The sequence below is a fragment of the Lissotriton vulgaris genome, chromosome 12 (genome assembly GCF_964263255.1).
Source record: "Lissotriton vulgaris chromosome 12, aLisVul1.2, whole genome shotgun sequence".
In the NCBI taxonomy this organism is placed as follows: Eukaryota; Metazoa; Chordata; class Amphibia; order Caudata; family Salamandridae; genus Lissotriton; species Lissotriton vulgaris.
In genome coordinates, this window is record NC_141700.1 from 523,953,955 (window position 1) to 523,976,866 (window position 22,912).

The window sequence follows — 22,912 nt, forward strand, 5'->3', positions numbered from 1 at the left end:
ATGGACAACAGAGGGAGGGAGGGTGCGTGGCAGGGTCAGCATGGACAACTGAGGGAGGGAGGGTGTGTGGCAGGGGCAACATGGACAACTGAGGGAGGGAGGGTGCGTGGCAGGGGCAACTAGGACAATAGAGGGTGGGCGGGTGCAGGAGGCATCATAGACAATGAGGGAGGGGCTGGGAGGAGCAAACCAGGTGCGAGGGGCAACATGGACAGCAGAGGGAGGGCAGGTGCAAGGGGCAACACGGACGACAAGGGTGGGCCAGTGAGGTACACCATATACCGCAAAGGAATTAAGGGTGTTTGCAACATGGACAACTGAGGGAGGGAGGGTGTCTCGCAGGGTCAGCTTGGACAACTGAGGGAGGGAGGGTGCTTGGCAGGGACAACATGGACAACTGAGGGAGGAAGGGTGCTTGGCAGGGTCAGCATGGACAACTGAGGGAGGGAGGGTGTGTGGCAGGGGCAACATGGACAACTGAGGGAGGGTGCGTGGACGACTGAGGGAGGGTGCGTGGCAGGGTCAGCACGGACAACAGAGGGAGGGAGGGTGCGTGGCAGGTTCAATATGGACAACTGAGTGAGGGTGCGTGGCAGGGTCAATATGGACAACAGAGGGAGGGAGGGTGCGTGGCAGGGTCAATATGGACAACAGAGGGAGGGAGGGTGCGTGGCAGGGGCAACATGGACAACTGAGGGAGGGTGTGTGGCAGGGGCAACATGGACAACAGAGGGAGGGAGGGTGCAGGAGGCATCATAGACAATGAGGGAGGGGCTGGGAGGAGCAAACCAGGTGTGAGGGGCAACATGGACAGCAGAGGGAGGGCAGGTGCAAGGGGCAACACGGACGACAAGGGTGGGCCAGTGAGGTGCACCATGTACCGCAAAGGAATTAAGGGTGGTTGCAACATGTATGACAGAGGGATTGCAGGTTGGGGGGAAACAGACCACAGAGGGACGGCAGGTGGAGGCAACTTGACTTGACAGTGTAGTGTCGGCGGGGGAGGAACATGGATGGGGAGAGAAGTACACGAAGGAGACAGCCGAAATAAATGAGTGTCTAAAAGAAGCAGTATTGGAAGGACTCAAGTACTGCATCCATACTCCAGGAAAGGGCAAACACACAAAGAGGAAGGAAGCCTATGGCAGCTGACCAATAAGAAGAAATTGAATTAGAGAGACAATGGTAGTAACCAATGGTAAGCAATAAGCAGCCTCTAACCTCGCTGCTATAAAACAATATCTAGTTTCATCAATTAGTAGCAATATTACATTCAGTCGGTGAAACCCCGATATTTAGCCCAACCATCCCAGATGTTCTGGTGCTTCTGAGGGCACTGCTTTTAAAGCAGTATACACTCAATAACTCCATGTTTTCATTTTGCGATGCTCAACCCTACTGGGTTCAGTGCTTAATTTGTGCCGGTGCTTTCCGGTGCTTAGCACCGGCACTTAAATATCAGGGCCGGGGCTACGCATCTGTGCGCACTGCGCGCACACCCACATTGATGATTTATTTTTGTAAAAATAAATATATACCTTTGTACAGTACTGTCTCTGTGCAGCCACAGGCCCGGCCGGCGGCCGCATCGTGTTTCATGATGTGTAATTATCCGTGTGCAGTGCCGAGTGCAGTGTGTGAGTCATACTGTCATCACCACCGGCGGCTGTGGCGTCAGGGCGTTTAAATGCGAGTGCAAGTTGCAATTTGCGAGTGAGTGGCCCGCAATTCACATTTCTTCTCAAACAGTAATAATCACGTGAGAATGATAGGTAGCCCCTGCCCAGGCCAAGAGAGAATATATAATGAAGAATAGTGTAGTAATACTGAAATTAAATATATAGATATATATATAAATATGTGCCAGCAGCCAAGTTTCGTTTCATCATCATGGTGGACGCAGAGAGTTGTAGACAGTTTCTGATTGACTTTGCAGTGGGTGGGCGGGCCGCAGAATTTCAGAATGCGCACAGTGATGTATTTTGGCGGGCAGCGGGGCCCGGCTGGATGTTCTGATGGGGGTAGGCAGGGGCTGTCCTGTGTGCGCGCGGTAGCGCGCGCAGCCGCAGATGTGTTTCACTTTGGCTCAGACAGGCTACTAGTTGCCACCAGTTGCCATGCCCCAGCATAACCTGCGCAGTTACATCGGCAGGCGGCAGCCCCGGGGAGCCCCCCGCGCCACGGCCCACGACGACCACGAAGCCGAAGGTCAGAGCTGGGCTGTCCTGTCCTCCTGAGTCCTGCTGCAAGTTAAACTGTGTCTTTTCTGTTGTGGCACCGGCAGCCTAGGCTGGGACTGTCTACAGCCTTAGGACGGTCGACTGCAGACTGCGGCCGCCTGGTAGCAAGCAGGCAGCACACAGAAGTACACAACTGAGCAGTCAGTGCAGCTAGCTAAGCTAGCAGTTTGCGTGTCCCTGCAGACAGGCCCACCACAAATAACGGTAAGCAAAGCACTTAAAGTTTTAAGTTAAGCTGCAGCAGTAATTGAATCAATTGTAATTTGTAAACTAACTAACTAGGTAAGCGAAGCCAGCTGAGCTAACTAGGGATGCCAATTTATGCCGAATGCCATCACCGGGCGTCCAGACACCGTCCGTCGGAGAGCATAAGAATGGTGCGGGGAGAGTGATTTTCCTAATGAGGATCATCATTTAAGTTTTACAGACATCAAATACCCGGGCGGGCCATCACAAACCGAGGCACTGAGGTGCCAGCGCCACACCGGAGAAGGGTGCTGTGTGTGATATGAGACATGAAAGGCAGGAGAGGGCACTGGCGGATGTCACAGTCACTTAGGTTTAGCTGGACTCGGGCCTAATCCCACAATAGTGGCTCGGGCTCGTTTCATGTCAGGGCTCTTTGTAATTGTAGGGCTTCGTGTGTCGTGGCTGCTTCACAGGCTTCGTGGCAGTGGCACCCTAGTTTCTAATCTAACAGCAATCTGGATTTATAAAAGCGCACGAGTCTGGCGCAGCTGCCTGTCTTTCTTTGGCAAATGGCGTCTGACAGATCTCGCCTCGTACCTCCTGTGTTAGGGAATAGAATGTAAGCAATGCCTCTTGATAGAATTCACTTTTCGATACCCCGATTACCCATTGATGATGTGTGAGTTAGCATCATATGGCTAACTGATGAAGTTCGTATATGCACCTATGCTGAATTATTTTATTTGCTCCTGTACTCATATTCAAATGTACGTGTGACCATATTAGTTCCTTAGCTTAGCCTGTGTGCCACCATTTTGTGTATCCCTCTGTGCCTGCGGGCCCTGCTCGCTCATATGCCCCTCCCGCAGGAATACAGAAATTCACTAAGACAGCAGTTTTCGTTTCTCGGCTTGCTGTGGCCGAAACTAACAAGTCTCTTTATCAGTAATGTTCTCATGCCCAGAGACGCCGAAGCCTAGCTCCATGGCCTTGAGTAGAGATAGCGATGTATCCCTTGCAGGTGCAGATGCCTGCTGTATGATGGCATTGTTCACTGGTCCGGGTTTCGGTGATTTTCCACAAGGGGCGTACCCTTACTAACTGTATTGCATTATAATGTATTGCTGTGATGCAGAGAGTCAGTCCTCTCGTTCGCACTCCTAGGAGTGAGGTCGGACAGGGCCCTCTCATATGAGTGTTGTTTGGCCTAATAAAGACTTTTGTTTATTCTTCTCCACTGTCCGGCTGACTTCCTATATAGTGACTATAGGTGAGTGCGGTAAGTGACTCGGGTGGATTTGAGCCACGCTTATCAGATGGCGCCCGAATAGGGACCCCGCAATAAGGATCTTTCTCACCCGTAAGTGGGTAGCAGAAGACCGGGGACCCGCTGGTCGGCACGGTGGGCCCGGGTACCCATCTGATGCCGAGCTTGGTTCTCGCAGCGCTGCCCCACCCTGCTGATCGGGAGAGGTCCCGGTTCGGATCTTACGCCGGGGTCCAGAAGGCGGAACTTGAAGCTGACCGTGTTGGTCCTGGCAGCCGGAGGTGGAGAACGGTAGAGGTCGGTGCCGCCTACGGAAGGTGAGTGGTCCACCTGTGATTGTTTCAGGAACAGGAGTGTTCCGGGAGACTAGGGTGTCTCCAGTGGTTTGAGGAGCCGGTGTGCTCCTGGGGCTAGTGTGCTCCGGGGAACTCAGAGTACGAGTAAGTGCTCTGACAGATTTGACGAGGTTGGGGAAATATCTAGATGTATTGTTTGTAGCGATCCGACCGGGTGGTACTGTGGTGAAGGCGTGGCTCATCGCGGGTGGACTCCGGTGCTTGCCCTGAACTCCTAGAGTGGCGGTTCAGTGGAGGTGAGTCCTGGGTCTCCCGTGGTAAAGTGCGCAGTCATCCGTAGTGCCGCACGGGGAGCGGATTCGTTTCCCATCCTCAGAACAGTTAGTGTACTGTTCGGTCTGCAGTAGAGTCCAGGTTCCCCAGGACTTGGTCGACGGGCCTTGTCCCATTTGGTAACACGTGTTTGGAGGTATTGTATACGTGCGTGTGTGGTTTCCTAGTGTATATCTATATGTGTGTATGAACGAGCTTGAGCTAGCGACTCAAGGTAACGTAGTCTGTGGAGAAGTGTTTCTTTCACACCGAAGTAGAGATGCCGTGTTTTAGTAAGTTACGATGTTTTGGATGTTGTTGTCGACCCTCAGATACTAGACTGGCCGAGAGCCAACCTGCACCCCCTGAAGGCACTCCAAGCTTTGATATGTATGTCAAGCATGGATTGGTCCCGCTTTTGTTTGGTACTTTGTGGCACCGGTACACTGCTGATAATGTGGATTTACAATGGCCTTTAACGGGTTCTTTCGATGAAGCTAAATTGGATTATTTGCAAGACAAATTGTTTGCTAGGCGTAGCCGTCAGAGTATGTTTGATTCTTTGCGAGTGTGGCAGAAAGAGGCCAGAAAACGCAAGTTGAGAGACGAGAAGGAGGCTTATAAAAAGTCCACTCAAACTATGGCGCAGAAGGCGAGAGAACAGGTTGGAAATGAGAATGCGCTACGCATGGAGCGCTCAGATAGACTTTGTAGGTTAAAAGAAAATAAAAGTTATGTAGTGCGAGAGGACGACCCAGATGAGATGGAAGACATTTTGAATACCCGACCCCCTCCCCCTTATGCCCCACAGCCCTTGTACCCCTCCTTGCCAGTTCCGGCCCCCAGTAGTGGAGTTCCGGGTCTTTCAGCAAGTGCCCCCCAACAATCCTCGCCCTCGACACCCCTTGTTTCTTTACTCCAGACCACTTCACCTGCACCCTCCCAATTTTCTTTAGCACTCCCTACTGTTTCAGCTAGTACCACCCCCAGTCAGGAGATGCTAACGCCGAGTCGAGGCGCAGGTAGCGGATTACTCTCGCAGGTACGGAAGTTGCTTACGCGTTCTACAGTTGGTTTAGATGAGAAGAGTATGGTGGCTAATCAGGCATGTCAGTGGGCCAGGAATAATATTTATTCGTTTGAGGATATTTGGTCCACTATGAAAGATTTTGAGCCTTTGATGCAACAGCACGCTTTGTGGCACATGTCAAATGTACTGATACCGCTATGGGAGCAGGGGTATGGAGGTGTGGCTCCGGCGACTTTACGAGATATACAGAACGGAGCCTATAAGACGAATACTGGAGTGAAGGAAGTGATGAGTACTTTACGTGCTCTATTACAATACAGAAATGAATTGCCCTCCGCAGGCACACCCCATTTCCCAGGTCTCCATCCAATGCGTGAGGTGCACCCTATTTTTCATCCCGAGATCCCCGAGTTGGTAGATCCAATAACGAGGGCTGTTACCAGGAACAGGATAGATGCGCATTTCCAGGAGCAATGGGTGTATACGCCATGAAAGAGAAGTGAGGTATTATCATTGAAGGCTCAGCTACCAGATTCTAGAAAGAACCCGACTGCCTACTACAAAGAGCTAACAGAAGCTGCGTCTTCCACTGTAATGACGTTGGCTGATGTTGAGTTGTTTTTCGGGCTTTTGGTCCCAGTTGATGTGTGGCGGCAAGTGAAAGGTACTGACCATGCGGAAGAGTTAGGAGGTACGTGGCAGGAGTTGCAGGACTGCGATAAGGAGCGTAAGCCAGGGGAGAAGCCGAAGGCTGAGATTTTAGCTTTACCGGGGCGCATAATAAAATATATGCATTCTCTCATTCCCCCGAAAAAGGTAGATTGGGACAAGTTGACGGCTTGTAAGCAGAAAAAGGATGAGGCAGTCTCGGACTTCTTTACGAGGTTTGAGGAAACGTTCATAGATTTTAGTGGGCAAGATGTGTCACAGGATGGAGGGTTACGGCTTTTTGTTAATAGGTTTGTCATGAACTTATTGCCTGAAATTTCAGCAAGATTGCAAGCGTCGGAGAGCACGTGGACAACGTCCTCTCCTTCGGGTATTCTCAGTATGGCACAGTATTATGAGCACAGAGAAAATGAAAGTAAGGACAAGCAGGAAAAGAAGGCTAAGGATCTAAAGACAAGAGTTTTGTTGCAGCAAGTGGCTAGAGGCAGAGGAAGGGGTGCAGCGCCGAGTCGTGGGGGCGGCTTTGGGAGAGGTGAGAGTAGGGAAAGGCTGGGACCGAATCAGTGCGCGAAGTGTAAGCAGGAGGGGAATTGGTGGAGGGATTGCCCACTGCTTCAGTCGAACGCTGGTCCAGGGCAAGGACGAGGAAGAGGTAGTGGTGATTTTGGGAGACAGGCTGCACGGTCAGAAGGAGGCGGGAGACCGGGAGGAAATTACTTTGACAATGGTGCAGACAGACAGCAGTTGCAGAGGGGCGGTGGTCAGTACTATAACGATGATTACTCAGTGGACGATTTGACAGGGTTCTCCCACAACTAGGACAGCGTAGGACAGAGCATGGGACCAGTACTTGTGGAAGTTGATCAGAGGGGACCCTATGTCGAGGCAGACTTATTGGGGTCTCAACAAAAATTTCTAGTGGATACGGGTGCAATGAAAAGTTCAGTGGCTCGTTCTCGGGTCCCAGGGGCGGCTCTGTCTGGCAAAAATAACATTTCTGTGGGTTTCGCAGGTACCCCGGTGATTAGCCCCATTTCTAAACCTCTCACGTTGACGATTGGCCCTTTCACTGTTGATTCACCGTTTCTATTGACATCGAATTGTGGGGAAAATTTGTTGGGCCTAGATTTACTGAAAAGGTTGCACGCCACCATCTATTGTTCCCCAGATTGCGTGTACCTTACTTTGGGCCCGAATGTCGCCCGCCCATTACAGTGTTTTTCAAAAGATGACCCATTACCACCTGAATTTCAAGGCATACCCGACAGCTTGTGGGCTGTCAATGATACAGATGTAGGTAAAATGGATATTGCCCCAGTGACCATAAGAGTGAAGGTGGGGGCAAAATTACCCAGGGTTCCACAGTACAGGATTCCTAGGGAGGGAGAGAAGGCCCTGTTACAAATAATACAAGATTTAATACGGTCTGGTGTAGTGGAAGAGACTGATTCGAACATATGTAACAGCCCTATTTTACCTATCCTTAAAAGACGGTCACCTGAAGCTACTGATAATACTCCTGATGTCTATAGGTTTGTGATTGATTTGCGCCATGTAAATAGAGTAGTGGAGCCACAGTACCCGGTGGTCTCGGATATCACTACAATATTGACAATGATTCCCCCCTCTGCTAAATATTTCTCTGTCCTGGATTTGAAAAATGCTTTCTTCAGTATTCCAGTACATGAAGAAAGCCGTTATCTCTTCGGATTCTCATTGGCTGGCCGAAGCTTCCGCTTTAAGAGAATTCCCCAGGGGTACACTGAGAGTCCGAGCATATATAGTCAGGCTCTAAAGGCACAATTGGATGAACTGGAACTTCCACCTGGCAACGTCATGTTGCAGTATGTGGATGATATCCTGATAGCGTCGGACGACGAGAAGGGTTGTCGGGATGCTACTGTGAAATTACTGCACCATTTGGCTAAAAGGGGGCATAAAGTGTCCCTTCCAAAGTTTCAATATTGTCGAATGGAGGTAACCTACCTCGGTCACCTCCTTTCGAAAGTGGGGAGGAGATTGACGCCAGAGCGCATAAAAGCTATCAATAACATGAAGGTACCTAACACGCAGCGAGAGGTGCGCGCGTTCTTGGGCATAACATCGTACTGTCGCCAGTGGATACCTAACTATGCGTTACTAACAAAACCCCTATTGTATCTGACTACCAAGGAAGTGCGCGAACCCCTACCCTGGACCCCCGCATGTCAAGAAGCGTTTGAGTCACTAAAAACGGCTTTATGTTCTGCGCCTGTTCTTGGAACACCTGATTACCAGAAGCCTTTTGTTCTTTACGTACATGAGGCGGAAGGTTGCGCGTTGTCTGTTTTAACTCAGTGTTACGGGGGGAAACAGAGACCCTGCGCTTATTTTTCTGCAATGCTTGACAATGTGGCAAGAGCGCTGCCGAGTTGTCTGAGAGGCACGGTGGCTGCTGCGGTCTCCATAAGACAATCGGCAGGGCTCGTATTGGGATCAGATCTCACAGTCATGGTACCGCATGCTGTGGACATTTTGTTGAACAGAACACAGACGCAGCACTTAACTAGTGCTCGTCTTACGGGTTATGAGATGACTCTTTTTGCACCCCATGTTACGATCAAAAGGTGTGCAACATTGAATCCGGCCACATTGTTACCTATCCCCACAGATACAAAGGACGATGACATACATGACTGTCTGTTTAGGACAGAGGAGGAGACAAAGGGGAGGGTGGATCTGACAGACAGGCCCTTGGACGAACCAGACGGGGAGTTGTATGTGGATGGGTCCTGTTTTAAATTGCCAGATGGTACATTGACAGCAGCATATGCAATAACAACATTACAGACGGTAGTGGAGACCTCTAGGATACCTTATAATTCGGCCCAAGCTGCTGAGATTATAGCCTTACTGAGAGCATGTGAATTGAGTGAGGGACTAGACGTGAACATTTATACTGACAGTCAATACGCCTTTGGCGTGGCTCATAATTATGGGCGACTTTGGGCAGAACGGGGATTTCTGACTTCTCATGGACAACGCATACAACATGGCCCACTGATATTACGACTGCTAGCGGCACTGACACTACCCAAAAGATTGGCTGTGATAAAGTGTAGCGCACACAAGACAATAGTGGATGATGTAGGACGAGGCAATGCCTTCGCCGACGAAACAGCAAAAGAGACTGCTCGGGAAAAATTACCACGAATGTTTGTGGCAGGACCAGCTAGATGGGTCCCAGATGTTCATATGTTCTCAGACACTGTAAAGAGTGTAAAGAATATACAGGGAAAAGTGACAGAAGATGAATTGAGGGCATGGAAGGATGGGCAGGGACGATTGGATGCGGATGAATGTTGGACAGATGTGACCGATAAGAGACGATGGTTACTCCCGAATGCATATGTTCTTCCAGTAGTGACGATGGCGCATGGGCCTGCACATGTTAGTGCAAAAGGGATTTGTAAATTGTTAGACCCAGTGTGGAGCAATAAGAATATCTCTAAAGTGGCCACTCACTTGGTTCGACAGTGCATGGTGTGTTTGAGGCATAATCCTGGAAAGGGTACCCCTGTCCCAACTGGAAACTTTGCACCTCCTTCTTTCCCTTTTGAGGTGATTCAGATGGATTACATCGAAATGGAAAGGGTCAACAACTTAAAGTACGTCCTTGTAGTCGTATGCGCCTTTAGTTGGTGGGTGGAGGCGTATCCAACGAAAGATTGCACGGCCATTTCTACTGCAAAAATGTTGATAAAGGAGTATTTTGCTCGCTATGGATTACCTAGGGTGATCTGGAGTGATAATGGCACGTCCTTTAATGCAGAACTAGTCAAGCAAATATGTAAAGGCTTACAGATTTCCCAAAAATTTCATTCAGCCTTACACCCTCAGGCAGCAGGACTTGTGGAGCGGTTTAACGGCACGCTCAAATTAAAAATGGCCAAAATATGTAAGAGTACAGGTCTCCGTTGGCCAGATGCCCTTCCCTTAGCCTTGCTTTCAACGAGAGTAACAGTGAATTCGAAAACGGGCGTCTCCCCCCATGAAGTGGTATTCGGCCGCCCGGCCAATATCTGGGGAGTGCCCAGGCCTAAGTGTTTTTCAGAAGTACCATATCCTTTGTTGATAGACTATCTGTATGCTTTGACTAAAGATCTTCGTTCTATTCATCAGCAGGTAGCAGACACTCTGAAGCCGTTGCCGGAGGGGCCAGGACACTCCATCAACCCAGGGGACTGGGTCGTCGTCCGAAGATATCAGCGGAAGTCCTGTCTGGAGCCAAGGTGGTCGGAGCCGCGTCAGGTGCTCCTCACCACGCGTACGGCGCTTCGGGTGGAAGGAAGGAAGGCGTGGACCCACGCCTCACATGTGAAGAGGGTCCCGCTCCCGTTGCCCTATGACCAGTGGGTAAAGGACGGCATTGCTGACGAAGAGCATGAGAATATACCAAGGTATGCTCCTTTCTCGGATGCTTCACTGATTGGAGAAGAGCGAAGCGGAATAGAGAATTCAGTGAGCTCTACTACTCCTGTTGCTACTAGTGAAGAGACACCAGAGAGTCCAGCATCTGCCACAGATACACCTGCTTTGTTCACTGACCCCGAAGTGCCAGGGAGCACTCGATACAATCTGCGGCCCCGAAGAAAATAAGTAACAGTGTCAAATAGGATGGACTAAACACTGGAAGAAGGGCTTAGTGCATTTTCTGAATACGAAGATTTAGTGGTAGGGATGGACTTGTAAGAGCCCTGGTGTTTAGCCGAAGATTGCGTTTTATGAGACTATAGAGTGGTGCGGGGCCCGGATTAAGTGCTCCTCTGTTTCCATTTGTTAAAAGCGGCGTTGGAATAAGGTATGGACGGTAAAAGCCTGCCTGTGAGGCTTTGAAGGACACAGGGAGAAGATCCCTTTTTAAGGGTTGAAGAACCCCTCTGGCCGGTCGAGGATTGTCTGGGACTATTTTTTTTAGTAGAAGTGTTTTTTTTTTCTTTTTTCTCATTTTGATATATTTTGGACGCTCTTGAAAATGTATCCCTTTGGCCGTCCCATCCCTGATGAGGAGCAGCCTTTTGCGGCTCCTCCGAGACCTGTACCTGATTCCCCCTGGTTGGCCCTTCCCCGAAAAGGGAAAATAGTGGTAATAATAATTGTCCTAATTGCTTTTATAGTGACTCTTGGAATATTGTTTTTCCTGGATAAAGCTTACCCCGTTCACGTGTTTGCACCCACACCCACTGCCATTCCTGAACATAATATGATTACTGTAGATTATGGTGAAAGAATGTTGAGAAAGGGTTACAAAGAAAATGTTTTTATTAAGACTTTGCACCATGCACATGCCACCACCAATTTGACAGATTGTTGGGTTTGTGGGCTTCTGCCTTCTGCTGCCTATAAGAAAGATAGATTTCTAGCACTCCCTTTGACGCCTGTGAATAGTTGTGTGGGGTGGTATACTCTCATAGGTCTTGTTAAATATTTCCAGCAGCCAGATTTCCTGACTCCTCGACTGCAGAATAGGGGGTGGACAATGACAATGCGAGTACGCCCTCTGCCTCCATCTTCCCTTGGACGAATATACACTGACGGACGTTTTGACCAGACCTTTATAGAGACGTGTGAGAAAAAGTTGGGCCGGTTTCTGACACCAAATGATACTGACAAACTTAGGGAAAGTTTCCTGAAATTGAATGCTTCTCTGTCCTACAGACACCCCCCGAAGGGTAACAACAGTGCCAAGTCTCTGATACCCCTGGCTCTGGTAGGTCCTTCTCCATTTTTCTGAATAGAGGGAAGGGGTCCCATCAAAGTTGGTAATAGCTCCTGTAATGTGACTGCATCGATACGTTTGCCTCTCAGCCCCTCTTTGATTGCCCCACCCAGCATCTATTTCGTGTGTGGAGATAATGGATACTTATGGTTGCCCGAGGGTTGGGGTGGGGTGTGTTACCTAGCCTACATGATTCCTCCTGTATATGTGGCTCCTTCTGATTACCACAAAACTCATCGTCGATTCCCCAGTCCACAAGAGCAGCGCAAAAGGAGGGAGCTTCAGGTAGATGACGTTGATCAGACGGACACCTCGTACCAACAATGGACTGATTTTTCTAAGGGTTTGCTACCTTTCTGGGGTCCGATATTTAACAGCAGGGCTATTCGGCGACTGTCCAGGGTAATGGAAAAAGTAGTTCTCACTGAAGCTGACATTACGACTAACATATCTGTCGAGATTCAGGCTATGAGATTATTTACGATCCAGAACAGGATGGTGCTTGACGTCATACTGGCCGATAGGGGCGGGGCCTGTCGCGTCATCGGGACATCTTGTTGCGTGTATATCCCTGACTCAGCTCCGACTGTTAACTTGGCAGTACAGAAATTACATAGATTAGCGACTGAACTGCATCAGGATAATGGGACATGGTCCTTACAGGGGTGGCTCTGGGGTGCCTTTTCTTCCTGGGGTTGGAAAATATTGATGGGTTTGGTTGGTGTGGTGAGTGTAATACTGACTTGCTGCCTTTGCGTATATTGCCTCCCTCCATGTTGCTCTATGTGTGCTACGAATTTACGCCCGAAAAAGAAGTTACCTGGTCAATACACAACTTCTATGATTACTGAAATTCCTGCTGATGCAAGTTGGTTGATGTTTATTGCAGAGGATGTTCTAGACTAAAGCAATAAAAAGAAAGGTGTAGAAATGTCCTGCCCCTAGAATGGATGTCGACACTACCTTTTGGCAAATAAATGAGGCCATAGTTAGCCAATGATGCTAAAAGGAGGGTCTGATAGAATTCACTTTTCGATACCCCGATTACCCATTGATGATGTGTGAGTTAGCATCATATGGCTAACTGATGAAGTTCGTATATGCACCTATGCTGAATTATTTTATTTGCTCCTGTACTCATATTCAAATGTACGTGTGACCATATTAGTTCCTTAGCTTAGCCTGTGTGCCACCATTTTGTGTATCCCTCTGTGCCTGCGGGCCCTGCTCGCTCATATGCCCCTCCCGCAGGAATACAGAAATTCACTAAGACAGCAGTTTTCGTTTCTCGGCTTGCTGTGGCCGAAACTAACAAGTCTCTTTATCAGTAATGTTCTCATGCCCAGAGACGCCGAAGCCTAGCTCCATGGCCTTGCGTAGAGATAGCGATGTATCCCTTGCAGGTGCAGATGCCTGCTGTATGATGGCATTGTTCACTGGTCCGGGTTTCGGTGATTTTCCACAAGGGGCGTACCCTTACTAACTGTATTGCATTATAATGTATTGCTGTGATGCAGAGAGTCAGTCCTCTTGTTCGCACTCCTAGGAGTGAGGTCGGACAGGGCCCTCTCATATGAGTGTTGTTTGGCCTAATAAAGACTTTTGTTTATTCTTCTCCACTGTCCGGCTGACTTCCTATATAGTGACTATAGGTGAGTGCGGTAAGTCACTCGGGTGGATTTGAGCCACGCTTATCACTCTCACAAACCACTATCACCACAAGCACCATGGCACTGCCACCCCTCATTTCAGCATGGCACGCATTGTATCATTGCAATATTCTGAACAGAGCAACACATTCATTATGATGCAAGGAATGTTTATTACGTTGATGCAAGTCAGTCTATTTTCGGATCTTACTCCCGGAGTTTAGCTTAATTAGGTTTTCACAAAACATTTGCAAATGCACTTTAGAACTTTTGTGAATGCCTCTAGTCTTCTGTCGTGTGGTCCCTCACACAGTTTGAATTTTCTAAGAGGCCAATGGCTCTGAAAGGCAAGCGGACACAGTCCGTCACATGTCAGGTGATACGGGAGTGACTGACTTCGCTCACAGCCCTGCCTGCCTCTCAAAGAGACTGACCGTCTGAGAAATTTCCTGATATCGATATTTGCATCTGTGCCAATATTTCTTGGAGGAGAGGCCTGTTTCTGCGTTGTACTGGTTTGTACCAATGTCACCCATGGATGTATGGCTTGTTGTCTTGAGTCTACCATTTAGAGCATCTGATACCGGTCTGTGCTCATTTCTTGACCAGGCCCCATATATTCTCCTCCCATAGGCCCCCGTGTGATGAGGATAACACCCGCTTGACACAAAGAACAGAATACACTACCAGTGCTGTCCGATGATGGCCTCAGCGAAAACACACACTGCATTCCATAATAAAATAATTCATATCGGGATATAACATATAAAGAAGCATGTCGCCTCACCTGAGCAGCTCTCCACTCCTGCTTCCGGAATACCTGCGAGAGTATTACACCTTCACCTGTTCATTTGACCAACTTTCCCCAGTGTGAGCCGAGATTACACACAGCACAAAAGGGTTGTTGAATGCACACTTCTGGATGTCGGAGGACCCTTACCCTCACTCCCTATACATTCCCCAGCCCCCACCATGGCAGAGCAGCTGTCTCTTATTACTTACCAATTGTTGAGTCTGTCACAGAGGTTTTAAATTTCAAGCGAACTTGCAAATGTTTTGTGAATATCTAATTTATTATTAAATGGAACCGGCACACCTGGGGTCAAATATTTGTGTCTCTGCACTCCAGCTTTTGGTCACAAGAAGCAGAGAGAGGTGAAGTGACTTGCCAAGGATCACTGCACTGGCTGTCACCTCCGTTCGGCGCTGGGATTGATAGCAAGGTTTAAAGGCGCACAACCCCCATGTTGTCTTCAGCACATCTCACACGCTCATGTATGTGTTGTTCAGTGTTGTACATTCTGAAATTCAGATCAGGTATTATATTTGACTTTTAGCAGTGCCAACTGAAGATGTGGGTGGAGCTAATAGAGTAAGTGGGTGGGGCCAGTGGAGGGAGTGGGTGGAGCCAGAAAACAGTGGGTGTGGCCTCCGACAAACATTTCAGCACCTGCACTTCATATTTTACAAATTAAGCACTGACTGGGTTACACCAGTTTTGGGCAGTGTCTCTTTTGACTGCAATCAGGCCTTAGCCTAGAAAAACAGTTGGTACCTTGTAAGGCCTAGGTCACCCAGAATATTCAGTAGAGCTATTTGCAAGTTAAAAGAAACCTCAGTGACCATAACGTTGTGCATGTGTTTTTTTAGCAGCCCCTCAACTCCCAGGGTTGGATTGGGATCAAAAATCGGCCCGGGCACACCAAAACAAAGTGGCCCACATTTACATATTGCCTTTCCACAAAACCCTTCTTCAGCGAAGTTTTATGAAAAGAAAGAGGGTGGGGGGCATCTTTTATTAACTTCACTAAGATAAAAGAAAATGCACAGATTAGTTCACACTGCAGAGCCACACATGAATGCAAGTGAGACCACTTCTGCTCAGGCGCCTTGCCCCCGCTCAATCAGCGTACATGAATGGGATGGCACAGCAAGAGAGAGGGTGTGATACCTCCGCCCATCTGCCTCTAGAAAGGCCACCCAGGCCCCCACTGGGCCGCTGGTGGCATCCTATCAGGACAGACAGCCCCAGGCTGCCCAAAAAAGCAGTCCACTGCTAGAACTCGGCTACCGGCCCTTCTGCCATTTCCTGAGTGCCCGCATTACTAATCCGACCCTGCCAACTCCTGCGGACCCTGCAGCTCCATACAGTATGAGCGAAGTCCTCTTCCTCCAAATGGCATCTAATATGTGTTGGTGAGGTGTCTTGCCTAATACACCAGAGCTTTACTCTGGTACAGTGCTGGCACTTAAATTGCACCGGATGAAATTCTGCGGTGATTGCTATCTCCCAGGTGCTGCTAACTCTTCCCGCCAATCTGTGTCTTCCAGAGAGCCTACGTCTGCCTCCCAGGCCTCCTTAAGCTTGTCGAAGGGGTCTGGTGTATTTGTTACTATAGATTTATGTAGGCTGGATAGTGGACCCTTGTCCTTTCTCAGAGATCCTCCATGGGGAGCTTTCCAGAGGTTTAAAGGCAGGTATTGTGACTAATTGCTTGAAGGATGGGTGTAATGCATGCCTTAATTGTAGGGATTTATAACATTGTGTTTTCAACAAGCCAACCTTTCCCTGAAACTTAGTGAAGGATTAAGGCGTGTTATGTGTGAGAACTTCTCCCAGAGGTGAAACTCCTAGTCTAACCACCCCTCAAAATTTGGTGGTGTGACCACTGGAGGAAGTAAGCCACCCAACCATAATGGCGTTTCCTCTGTTAGCTGTCCCTGCCCCTGAATATGTTTCATTGTAGCTCTCAGTTTTGTACGAACCATCTTGTTTGCAGGTGAAATGCTTTGTGAAGGGGAACTGGTAGCGGTGATAAACTCCCCGCTTTAGCATTTACAGCCGCTGTGGGGTTCTTGATAATCCTCTTTTATCTGCACTGTGGCAGATAAAAGCTCTTCATTAACTCCGAAAGAAAGATGCATGGGTGGGTGAAAGGATGTATGGACGAGGGGTGAAATGGAAGGATGAGTGGGTGAAATGGATAGATGAGTGGGTGAAACTGCAGGCCTTTACGTGGGATGAAAAAACTGGGGGGGTCTCTCAAAGGGGTGTGGCCACTAATTAGGGGCGTGGCTTTTAAACACTTGCGCTAAAAATCTTTGTTTAGTATAGTGTGCCACCCAACTTGTATTTTGCTGTTTCTGTCATTGCATCCAGATATGTGATACAATTAGTAACATCATACCTACAACAAGTAAGGACTATTGGCTTTGTCAATGGTTATTAGTTGCATAAGATAAATAAGCTGCAACTATATCTTGTTACATATAATATTGAAAAAGCTTCCAATTAAAGCCCTGGTGACCCTAACACAATGTTGCTGCTCTTGCGTTTCAGAAAGAGAAGGTAAATCCAGAAAGAAAATTACTCTTTAAAGGATTTTCCTTTCCCCACAAAGCTCACCTGGCAGGATGTCATGCCGTAACTTCTCCATTAGTGAGAAGTGAGCAGTGTGGGCAGCGCACATCCATGTGCTTGTCTCGAAACGGGTCTCTATCTGGCTGTTTTGTGCCCTGGCACTTTTTTCCGGACTGCAGTGACAGTAAACTGCTGTCTCTGCAGTCTGGAAAAAAACGGACCGCCTGTACCAGGGCTCAAAACAGAGCCCGATAGAGACCCGTTTCAGGGCCTCTTTTTAAAAACTCCCGGTGCTCAGACCCCTTGAGACCCGGCCCACTTAAAGCCCTGGGTGAAAGAAAGAATGGGTGAAAGGATGGATGTGTGGGTGAAAAGATGACTGGATGAGTGGCTGGTAGGACGGCTGGATGAGTGGATGAATAAGAGGGCAAAAGGATGGATGAATGAGTGGATGAAAGGATTAATTGATGAGTGGGTGGAAGGATGAATGGATGAATAGGTGAAAGGATGGGTGGGTGAAAAGATGGGTGGATGAGTGGGTGAAATGGTGGATGGATGATCAGGTGGAAGGATGGATAAATGAGTGAGTGGAAGGATGAATGGGTAAAAGGATGGATGGATGGATGGATGAATGAGTAGGTGAAGGATGGGTGGGTGAGTCGTAAAAGGATGGCTGGATGGGTAAAAGGATGGATATGTGAAAGAATGGATGGATGAGTAGGTGAAAGGATGGGTGGATGTGAAAACATGGGTGGATGAGTGGGCAATAGGATGGGTGGGTGAAAGAATGGTTGGATGAGTTGGTTAGAGGATGGGTATATGGATGGATGAAAGGATACCAGAGTAAATGTTTGTTTGTTACTTTATTCGATAACAATTTCATCATAAAAGTGTACAATTTATACAGTACATTAAAAAGAAAAAAAAAAGAGTAAAAGAGCAGGGGCCCACCAAATCTTATATAAACATACATCATCCCTTACTACTCGATTTTGTTTAAAATTGCTAAGATGTAAATGTCCAGCACAATTAAGAAGCTAAAAAATGCTAGGACCCGCCAATCCTATGTAAACATACAACATCGCATACAACTCGATTTATACAATTGCTAAATTGTACAATGAATCGTTGTCGAGAGCCATTAAAAGACATATCCTGCCAGCTGGTGGTTGGATGGGGTGAGGGGTGAGCATGGACCACCTTATACGTGTCTTCCACGCACTACCCAGATATTTAGCCACCCCACACACCATAGCAATGGAGGACGTATCAGTGCAGAGGACCCGAAGGGCCATTTTGTGACATCTAAGACCCAGCCCCTTACAAAGTGGTTTTAACCATATCTTCCTGGCAACCCTATATGCCGGGCAGGCAAAGAAAAAATGAGCCACAGACTCGGGGGCTGCACAACCGGGGCAAGCTTTTTGTAGAACATCCGGATCTTTCCACCCAGAAGAAAAGTCATTCACCAGTAGGGTCCCAAGCCTCAGTTTTAGGTAAAGTGATCTGTCCAGTGGTTTCTCTATGTAATCAAGGAAGGGTTCGAGTTTTCTTGTCCATTTGATCTCCGGAAAACGCTGGGAGAGAGGGCCCCCTTCACTTCTGCGTATGGCCATCTCCTGTACCCACTCCCAATAGATCTTCTTGATCACTACCTTGGGCGGCGGTGTTTGGCTCAACCATGCTTCACTTAGGCCCAGTTGCACAACCAGCTGTCTAAGGTTACACAACCACTTAATCTTATTGCCTGTGTTGAGGAGAATAAGTTCGTCTAGAACTGCAGCATAGTTATGGAGCTCCTGTGTCCTTCTCAGACGCACCCAAAAGAGAAGTGGGCGCAGACGCACTATATATTTCATGGGGCGCCTGCCTAGGTCTAACCGTAATGGAATTAATGGGGTGGAGACTGGGAGGGCCACCAGATCTCTCATGAACTTATTTTCAGACGTGGCTAGCTCTGTTATATTCTCAAACCCCCACAGCTCAGAACCATATAATGCTGCCGGCAATACTTGACCATCATAGATTGCAAGAGTCGATGCCACAGGTTTACTAATCGACTCCTGCTGTTCCCTTAAGACCACCCGAGACTCTTTTGTGGTTTAATAACATTTTGGCCAAATGGTCTTTCCATTTCATCCGGCTGTTTACCCATACACCCAGATAGTCAAAGGAATCAACCAGCTCCAAGGGAACACCGTTGAGCGAGACAATATTCCTGAATCTCTTGGAAGGTGAGATGGCCATAAGCTTTGTTTTAGAGGTATTTATAGTGAGGCCCCTATCAATGCAAAACACACTAAAGCGGTCCAGGAGTTTTTGAAGACCTGTGGGTGTTTTTGAGATCAAGATGGTGTCATCCGCGAAGAGTAGAGTGGGTGTTTCTTCCCCCGCCAGGGATGGCGCGTCCGCCGCTTCCTCCCTCAGATGATCCACCACTCCATTCACAAAGGGGGAGAATAGGGTTGGTGCCATAACACATCCCTGGCGGACTCCACTCTTCACGGGCACCCTTTCTGTCAGTTGACCCTGGGTGCCCCATCTGATCCTCGCCTAATTCCCCTCATGTAGCTTCACAATAAGTCCCAAAAGTGGCCCTGGAAGGCCCATCTTCCCCAAGATATCCCACAACCTTGCACGAGGGACCAGGTCGAACACTGTCTTAAGATCTATGAATGCCAGATAGAGACTACCCTTGTTAATGGTCACGGCTTTCCAATAGATCGCAAAGAAACGGAAGACCTGGTCCATCGTGCCCACCTTCTGGCGAAACCCAGCTTGGAAGTGAGAGAGAACGTGTTCCTCTTCCATCCAGACACCCACCCTGGAAATGATGTCTCTTGTGCCCTTTTTGTACACTGTTACCACCTCTGCTCCCTTCCATGATTCTGGATATCCCTTAGAGATCAAATTCATTATTAGGGCGATTAATTTGCCCCAGGCATCAGGGTCATTCAGAAGAAGATCCCCTGGTATCCCGTCCGGGCCAGTTGCCTTCCTCGGGGTCAGGTGTCTAATGGCCACTCTTACTTCGGAGGGCAGAAATGGTTCTTCGAGCTCCGTCAGGGTTTGGATCCTGAGGTCTGAGTCTGCGAGAGGTGAGTCTAATACTTCCCTCCCATCATACAATGCAGAGAAGTGGGAATGCCATTGTTGTTCCGTTATATGGTTTGTGATAGATGGTACACTTTGCTGCCTAGCCTTGTTAATCAAATCCCAGAACAGCTTGGCATTCTTCATGTTGGCAGCGGATTTAAGATCCTGCCAACGTTGTTCCTCCCACTCACGTTTAGCCTGCGCTATCGCCCTTGCATAATTCTTCCTAGCCACTCTAACTAGTGAGGGATTCTTTTTAAGCAAGTCGACAGTTAACTCCTTCCGTTTCGCCTTGCACTGGGCTGAATACCATGGTTTACTGGTGGTGGCAGATTTAGTGTTCCTCTACCCGTTTTGCCCTGGGCTAGGAAGTATTGTCCTACCTCCTCTATTGTGTTCTTGTAAGCCAAAGAGAAAGGCGGCCCTTGGTCACAACCATTTCTCTGGTCGAGGTCCCCCAGCTCTGCTGTCAGTGCTACTACATGCGCTCTAATCTTCTCAAGATTCCCTTCATGAAGTTGGACTTTGTCCCATTTTAACCTGCGGTTGCCATTGCAAGGGACAATCTCGCTAGTTGTCTTCAAGGGGGCTTTGTTCCCACTTCCCTTTAATTTGCCCCACCTTATCTTCATACATAGGGGGTTATGGTCACTATCCTGCGAGGGTATGACCTCCATATCTACTAGGTCGCACCACAGTGTAACATCCAGTAGGATGCAGTCGATTCTGGACGGGCCGTTAAGCCTATTAAAGGTCATAGCTCCATCACGGTCAGAGATTGTTCTACCATTTATTGCTCTTAGATTAAATTCCATGGTCAGGGCATTGATCTGAATTGCCCTGGCTGACCATTTGCTAAGTGGAGCTAATGAGAGTGCTGGGATAGACCATCTAGAGTCCTCCTCCTCTATACCCAGGGGGTCGTCTCTTGATAGGGGTTCGAATGTACAGTTGAAATTGCCTCCCACTAAGATTTTAGAGGTTGTGGGACATTTGGCTAATATCTGTTCTAGGATCGTGAGTGTATCTGAGGTTGTAACCCCCGGAGTCCCTCTAGAGTAGATGTTAAGAAGGTCTATCCTCTTCCCCTTGCTGTGACCTGGGAAGGAGATATGTAAGATATCCCTGGCCCTGTTTCGTGGATGGTAATGTCCCAGTTCAAACCAATTTTTACCCAGATGTGGAGTCCACCGGTCTACCCTTGCCACAACTTGATGCGGGCACGAAGAAGGTTGCATAGCCGGATTTGTGCACTGGGAGCAACCTCCAGGTTTCTTGGAACATGCATACATCGAACTTCTCGATGAACACATTCCATTCTGGCAAAAGCAACTTTTTTTGCAACCCAGCCACGTTCCAGGATAGCAAATGGATTACCCTGTCGTCTGCAACAGACGACAGGGTAATCCAGCTACCTCTAACGGCAGCCGTGCTCGTGCTTTGTTCTTGCCCTCCACTCCCACTCACTTGCCTCTTAGTCTCTCGATGGCAGGCCAAGGAAGGTTTGAGGAAAGGTCCAAGGAAAGGACCAAGAAAAGTCCAGGAGGTTCCAGGAGGGGGAAGGTTTCCCTGATGGAGGGGGCCGGGGCGTTGCTGATACTGGCCCTGGCCCTGGAACATAGCAAAGCAGCCAACTGCAGCAAGCGACGAGCTTGCAAGGCACAGCGCAGGGAGCAACCTACTGGGCTGCCTCCTGGGAACCAACGGGCACCATAACCAGACAGGTTATTCGCCCCTTGACTCACCGACCGACTGCTTCCTTCTTCCTTCTTCTTCCTCCTCGGTGGCTCTGGGCTGGCCGGAGCGTCCAGACGGTTAGCAGGGGCGGGGGAGCAAGGTCCAAGTCTCGGCTTCTCGGCCTCCCGTCTGTGCAGCTGAAGGAGAGCCGAAAATCAAAACAGTCAGGGTGTGGGTGCAGGGTGGCTTGGGCCTGGGGCTGTGGTCAGATAACCCCCGAGATAACAGGTCTTGCCAAACTCCTGCTCGCACGGCGTCTGTCCGCTCAGCGTCTGTCGATAGGGCTGCGCACACGCTCGCCACCTAGTGGGCAGCCTCTCACGTCTAAGAGTCAATGTACATTTCAGAGGATGAATGAATTGGTGAGTAAATCGAAATCTGAGCGGACCGATGGATGGGTGGGTGAGGGAGGGCAAAGTAAACGGAAATCCTAAAGGAAGGATGGATGGGTGGCATAGTAAATGGCATAGTAAATGGAAATCTGAGAGAATGAATGGACAAAATGAATAATTGATGGATGAATGGCTTTATTGATGGATGGGCAAGTAAATGATGGATGTATGGATGAATGGATACATGCATAGTTGAATGTATGAACAGATCGATAAAAAGGAAAAAGATTGTTTTATGGATAAAAGACTGAGCGGATGACAAAATATAAAGGTAAATTTGTGTATCTCAACGGATGGATGGAACGCTGAAAGGATGAATGAATAGATGCTTAAAAGGAAGAGACAAGCATTTCTAGGGAGGTCCCTGCTCACTTTCTTCATTTTCTTGGTGCCATCAGAACTGTGGTTCAAAGAGGGAGGACGGTTATTTCATGGCTACCCCTCCCGGCTTCTCCATATATATAATGTAATGGAGATGTGTTGCTAAAGGCCCACAGCTCTGTTTTATAGTCTGAATCTCTTTGTGTCAAAGTACCATTCATTAATCAGAAGGAGTGATGCTCTTTAATAGGAAAGGTCTCCCATTGCGAGCCCCCGTCGTAAGATGCTTTATTGTATATTATCATGGACATATGGGGAGTCTTATTCTTCCAAACAAAGGAGCTTAAGGTGGATGGAAGCATTTCGGAAGAACAGCATACCAATAATTATTGAAGCCGTGGGCCTTAAAGAGTGGTAGTAATCATCATATACATAGCCCAGTAGTTTTTGTAAAAAATAACAGAAAATACACAATTGGTTCCATTCCATCCATCTCTTGTGGATTCCATTTGGCAGTGCAGTCACATAGTGTCACAGTTCCCGGTCTAATGATGTATTATGTACATTGTGTCTCTGGATAGGTGTCATCCATATA